Genomic DNA, 7,150 nt, shown 5'->3' with positions numbered 1-7,150 from the left:
GCCACTTGGTTCTTCCACCAGGTGATCCAGGGCAGGTTCCGTAACATGTCAACCCTAACAAATTAATGCACGTTATTATGTCATTTAGTCTCTCAATAACCCTTGATGAAGACAGCATTATTGTTATCATTCGCTTTCACAGATGAGTAAAACTGGAGCCCATGGAAGCTTGAGATTCATCAGTACAAAGTCTGATTGAGTGCTGTGTTTTTAAAAGACCTGCTTGCTTTTATGCTCATGAATATCCAGCAGTTCTGTCTCAGGTCCCATTCTTCCTAACCCTACATGTCTTTGCTAAAGAAGTACAGGAGACTTGTCAAGAGGTGAATTGTGGTCTGGAGAATTCCAAGCAATTTTTACCTTTTCTGCATTTTCCAATTTTTCTGCCACAACTTTGCCTTAATTTTCTAATTTTAGATGTAAATAAATGAGGGAAGAAAGATCTAGGATTAACCCCAGCTATTCTAATTTGCATCCCTGCTGTATCCCCATAGATGCCACGCTTTCACTCTGTCACACCTCCTCTTGTGGATACTTTGCTTTCTGTTATTCTCACAGCTATGCCAATGTCTGTCTTGCCCCAGTCAACTGATTAGCAAGCTCCATGGAGACAGGAGAGAGTCTTGGTGTGATGGTTTACATTTATATCCCTTGTGTTTAGTCACTATTTTAACATTACAGAAATAACATATGCTGCATAAGAACTTCTTTAACATTATCACATATCCTCTCTCTATATATTTAAAATATATTCCTATATTTGAAAATTTGGGGCTGGAAATATCTTTTTGCTTAAAGATTATCCCATACTTAGGGCTTTTTGTTTGTTTTTTGTTTTAGACTTGATGTCTTCATTAGCATCTTATCAAATCAAAGACTCTGGACACTTTTAACACTTGGATCCAAATTATCTAAGAGCTTTCTCAAGGAAGGGTAGACTCTTGGCACTGGGTGAATGCCAGCTGCATCCTTGCCAGCACTGGTCATTTTCATTTATTTAAAAAAAAAATCTTGGCCAGTTAACAGGTAAAAGCATTATCTCCCAATTGCTTTAATTGGCATTTCTTAAAAACTGACCATTCTTTTAGGTGTTGGTTTAACAATTTAATATCCTCTTTTGAATGTTTTAATCAGATTACTTTTCAAGGTCTTAGTTATTTATCTGTTTGTACAAACTCTTATAATATGATAATTCTGGCCGCATCTACTGCGAGAATGAAGACCATTCTCAGCAATCAAACTGTCGACATTCCGGAAAATGTCGACATCACTCTCAAGGGATGTACTGTTATTGTGAAGGGACCCAGAGGAACCCTGCGAAGGGACTTCAATCACATCAATGTAGAACTCAGTCTTCTTGGAAAGAAAAAGAAGAGGCTCCGAGTTGACAAGTGGTGGGGAAATCGAAAAGAACTGGCTACTGTCCGTACTATCTGTAGTCATGTACAGAACATGATCAAGGGTGTTACACTGGGCTTCCGTTACAAGATGAGGTCTGTGTATGCTCACTTCCCCATCAAAGTTATTATTCAGGAGAATGGTTCTCTTGTTGAAATCCAAAATTTCTTGGGTGAGAAATACATACGCAGGGTTCGGATGAGGCCAGGTGTTGCTTGTTCTGTATCTCAAGCCCAGAAAGATGAATTAATTCTTGAAGGAAATGACATTGAACTTGTATCAAACTCAGCTGCTTTGATTCAGCAAGCGACAACAGTTAAAAACAAGGATATCCGGAAATTTTTGGATGACATCTATGTTTCTGAAAAAGGAACAGTTCAACAGGCTGATGAATAAGATCTACGTTGTCCAGTTACAGAAACCACAAGATGCCAGATGATACTTCTGGTATTTTAAAGATGCAATAAAAGCTGTACTGATTTGGAAAAAAAAAAATAATATGATAATTCTTTTGACATACTTTCTGAAATATTTTTCCCAGTCTGCTTTGTAACTGACTGAAATAATGTTTTAAATTATACAAAGCAAAATCACTGTAGTTTTTTCAAGTACTTCTAATGTCTCTATTACTTCATTTTTTCATTTATCTTCTATTTCATGGTGCTTTTATTTTCAGTGCCTTACAACAAACGTTAATGTGATAAGCACAATATAGAGACAACAAAAATCAGTTGTGTCAAATAGATGGGGAATAAGTAGGGAATGGAAGTGTTGATTTGGGTGTTGTTTTTCCAAGGGCTAAATAGGCACCTCATTTTTTATCTGTAATATCCTTACCCTTTCCTGCTCACTGAGCCTAAACGCTTTTGTCCTGGATGACATGGTCTTTCAGAATTTCAGGTTTGGCATCCAACCTCAGCTGGCAAACAAAGAGAAGACAGATAAAAAGAATTACTGCAATCCCTATCAAAGTAACACCATCATTCTTCGCAGAGCTAGAACAAACACTCCTAAAATTTGTCTGGAACCAGGAAAGACCTCGAATAGCCAAAGAAATCTTGAAAAAGAAAACCAAAGCTGGAGGCATCACAATCCTGGACTTCAAGATATATTACAAAGTTGTAATCATATGACAGTATGGTATTGGCACAAATACACTCAATGGAACAGAATAGAGAACCCATAAATAGACCCACTAAGAATATCCAGGGAATAAAGACAGTCTCTTCAGCAAATGGTACTGGGAAAACTGGACAGCGACATGCAGACAAATGAACATGGACCACTTTCTTACACCATAAACAAAAATAAACTCAAATGGATAAAAGACCTACATATAATACAGGATGCCATCAAAATCCTCCAGGAGAAAGCAGAGAAAAACCTCTTTGACCTGAGCTGCAGCAACGTCTTACTCAACACGTCTCTGGAGGCAAGGGAAACAAAAGCAAAAATGAACTATTGGGAGCTCATTAAAATAAAAAGCTTCTGCACAACGAAGAAAACAATCAGCAAAACTAAAAGGCAACTGACAGAATGGGAGAAGGTATTTGCAAGTGACAGTTCGGATAAAGGGTTAGTATCCNAAAAAAAAAAGAAAGAAAAAGAAAAAGGAAAAGGGTTAGTATCCAAAATCCAAAATAAAGAATTTAAGCTCAACACCCAAAAAACAAGTAATCCAGTGAAGAAAGGGGCAAAATACATGAAGACACTTCTCCAAAGAAGACATCTAGATGGCTAACAGACACATGAAAAAAATGCTCAAAAATCACTCCAAAACCACAATGAGATACCACCTCACACCAGGCAGAATAGCTAACGTTAACAACTCAGGCAACAACATATGTTGGTGAGGATATGGAGAAAAAGGATCTCTTTTGCACTGTTGATGGGAATGGAAACTGGTAAAGCCACTCTGGAAAACAGTATGGAAGCTCCTCAAAAAATTAAAAATAGAACTACCCTATGGCCCAGTAATTGCACTACTAAGTATCTATCCAAAGGATACAGGTGTGCTGGTTTGAAGGGCACATGCACCCCAATGTTTATAGCAGCACTATCAACAATAGCCAAAGGATGGAAAGAAACCAAATGTTCATCAACATATGAATGGATAAAGAAGATATGGCGCGCACACACACACACACACACACACACACACACACACAAAATGGAGTGTTACTCGGCAGTCAAAAAGAATGAAATCTTGCCATTTGTAACTACGTGGATGGAACTGGAGGGTATCATAATAAGCAAAATTAGAAAAAGACAAATATCATATGATTTCACTCATATGAGGAATTTAAGATACAAAACAGATGAACATAAAGGAAGGGAAGCAAAAATAGTATAAAAATAAGGAGGTGGACAAACATGAGACTCTTAAATATAGAGAACAGAGGGTTGCTGGAGGGGCTGTGGGAGGGGGGTTGGGCTAAATGGGTAAGGGGCATTAAGGCATCTACCCCCAAAATCACTGCGGCACTATATCCTAACTAACTTGGATGTAAATCGAAAAAATAATTAAAAATTTTTTTTTCAAAAAAAAAAAGAATTCTTTAGAGCAGACAATATTCATTTCCTCAACATAGACTTATACTCTTTCCACACTTTTTATTATTTGGTCTGAAATCATAGGTGGAATCTAAGTTCTTTGAGGAAAGAGACTACTAAAAAGTTAGATTGTAGTGGCTTAATGTAAAAACTGAGGCATATATGTACTGTTCTTTCTAGCATTCTAGCTAATTATTTTAGGACATTCCTGCTAATCACCAATATGCTTCTTCCCTATCGACTTCTATGACCTTGGGAGGGACCTAGATTGCTCTTTACATCTAAGAGCTAGAAAAGTCAAGGTCTCTGAAAGAGAAATCCTGATCTTATTCCCAGATACTCTGAGATGGCCTCATGGTAATTTGGGTGAGCTACTCAACTTTTTTGAATGGCTATTGCCTCTTTTACAACTATGGGAATAATAATAACTATCTCAAAGCTTGTGGGATGCTCTCTAATTTGATTAAATGAGATAAAGTGTATGAAAAGGCCTGGCCTATAACTGATTCTCAATAACTGTGGTTCATTTCCCTCCCTGATGCTGCACTTGACTTGCTACATCTCCAGTTACCTTAGAATAATCCATTGAGGAGAAGTGGCCTAATCCCATCCTCAAACCCCTAGTTAACATCCCAGATTTAAATTTGTCCTGAGGAGCAGGGGTTTACTTAAAGGACCAGCTGTGGATAAAGGGGTTCTGATCCTGACTGAGTACAATTACCAAAATAGCTTAACTCTCATATGGCGTTTATTATGACATGCCTTATCTTATATAATACGAATTATCTTAGGCTGTTCATGAGATTATAAGCAATCTAAGGATTAAAAGAATGTCTTAGTTACCTCTTAACACCTTATAGGATCTAGCACAGTGCTCAATACCCAGCAGATGCATAGTAAATACTTGCTGAGTTAGACTTTCCACCACCCCATATTTAGAGGAAAGGTGGTACGTCTCAGTAGGAAAAGTAAGAAAACTGAGTCCTAAAAGAATCATCAACACAGTTTTCTGCCGACCCAAGAATAAATCTTGAGTGTTTATCCATCCATGTGTGATTGAGGGAGCACATACTGATTAGCTATGGCCAAATAACACAGCCATAAATGTTCTCTCCAGGGATTNGGGGGGGGGGGGGGTGGTTCTCCCAAGAAAAGTGTCTGCTATTAAAAATACATGGGAACACAGAATCCATTTCTTTGAAAAAATGCTGTCATATGACCCATGTGACCCATACGACCATGGGAGCGAGAGCTTGATGGACAAGGCCAATGTGCCAAGGATCAAGGTCAGGAAAAGGTCAGGCTAGGATGATGGAAAGGAGCTGTGGCTCAATGACTCTGGGCCAGCCACCTCTGCACTTCTTCCTATGTAAGATACTTAATGTGCTACTGTAAACCAGGCAGTATCTTGCTCCAGAAAGCAGCCTTAATGCTGCCAGGATATCATAGATGGCCAGAAAGCAAAACCTTTACCTGGAGCAAAGTGCAGCACATATTTTGGGTCTGATCTAAGCTGAGGGAGCACATTCATCCCTTTGTCAGCCTTTGTCTTGATTTAACACTTGTCCAGGACACACCATTCTGTAGGATATCCTTGCAGCAAGAATAAGATTCAAAACCTCACTCATGCCCTCAAGGAAATGTATGTGTCCTGGGGGACCCAAGATGTGACCTGCCAGGCGGATGCTGCATGTTAGAGCAGGTCACTAGGTCAGTCTACTTCCTAGCTCAGCAGTGCTGGGGCACAGGATGTACCCCTTCACACACATGCATGGGCTGATGGAGCAACTCTGAGTAATGGCTTCCAGCAGCACAATCCCCAGAAGCCCAGGAGGGAAGGGAAAATGCAGGAGCGAGAAGAAAATGTAACCCTACTTCATTTCTGTGATGAAAAACTTATCCCAATTTTTGCTTTGAAACATTACCAGACCTCATCTCAGATATTGGCAGTGACTTGCACTCAGAGTTCAGAGGCCCCCACATGAATGTATGAGAAGCATCACTTCAATTATACAGCTGAAGCTGTTCGATGGAGTGCCTTCCAAATTACCATCTTAACATGGTAATTATTATTTTTTTTGTATGCGTGCCCTGAACAGATTTTTAAATCTGGAATCAGAGAAGGAACTTTGGTGAAACAGGTGTTTGGATGACAAAAATGCTTCTTTGTGAGAGTTTGAGTTCTTTTCAGCTATTATGTATTTTATAAACATTGCACAGAATTGGCAGACATTCTGGCTTAGGTGTTCTTTGTTGCTGTTGTTGGTTTTCTTTTCAAGTACCAAGTGAGGCCTATCTTCTCATTTCTTAGGTTTTACTTTCCTTGTATTATCTATGAAAACTGTACTGACCTTTAATAGAGAGGGCAGGTAGGTGGACTGAACAACTACTTAATTTCCACAGCACTAATTTGTGTTTTATTTCCTATAGGTAATATATAGTTCTAAATTCAGGGTTTTTTATTGTTCTTCTCTCCCTCTAGATCCTTGGCTTCTCTCACCCTGCTACAGGGCATTCCAGGCCAGAGTAAGCCACGGGAGCTACAGATGGAGCAGAAACAAAGGAAGACATGAACGGAACATAGCAGGGGCTTGATCTGACAGATATACATAAATCCAGGGGTGTGGATCAGGGCAACAGGCATCTGAGAGACACAGGCCCCGGGGGTCCAGGGCAGGAGACGTTGGAAATTCTAGGCTGGACAAGTGGGAATAAGACAGGACCTCACTCTTATGGTATCTATGGTGGCTATCAGGTTTCAATAGAGCATATTCTTGGGATTAAACTATAAGGTAAGGGCCTAGTTGAAAACACAGCCATGTTCCCAGTTCAGGAAGGAAAGCTCATTGTCAAAGCTGGCAGTCAAGACTAAGTTCATGCATTTGAGATTTTCAAACCTCTCAGTAAGTGCAGTGTTGGTCAAGGAAGCTGGCTACAAAGCAGAGCCAATCAAGCAGTGACAGCAGCGGATGGAAGTGCTGTGGGAAGCCCAGCACATGCTCATGGATCAGGGTTTCCAGGCTCATCGCCCAGGAATCAGGCAGGGCATCAGAGAGCAGGCATTTCCCCAACCCTCCAGCTGCAAGAACATTCAGTGTGGGGGAAGTTTAATCAAACTACCTTGTCCTGCCTTTATTATTTTTTTTCCTTTGCAAGAATCCTTGAAGGGCGAGAGAGAAGACAGAGGTGAGAGATTTAA

General features: G+C 39.8%; 1 pseudogene; it reads left to right on the top strand.

The window, feature by feature from the left end:
• Positions 1 to 1,203: 1,203 nt before the first annotated feature.
• LOC144230230 (large ribosomal subunit protein uL6 pseudogene) lies at positions 1,204 to 1,834 on the top strand (annotated as a pseudogene).
• The last annotated feature ends 5,316 nt before the right edge of the window (positions 1,835 to 7,150 follow it).

Source organism: Crocuta crocuta, unplaced genomic scaffold (genome assembly GCF_008692635.1).
Source record: "Crocuta crocuta isolate KB4526 unplaced genomic scaffold, BGI_CrCroc_1.0 scaffold328, whole genome shotgun sequence".
NCBI classification, from domain to species: Eukaryota; Metazoa; Chordata; class Mammalia; order Carnivora; family Hyaenidae; genus Crocuta; species Crocuta crocuta.
The sequence above is the reverse complement of the archived record's forward strand: the minus strand, read 5'-3'. Positions and strand labels throughout refer to the sequence as shown.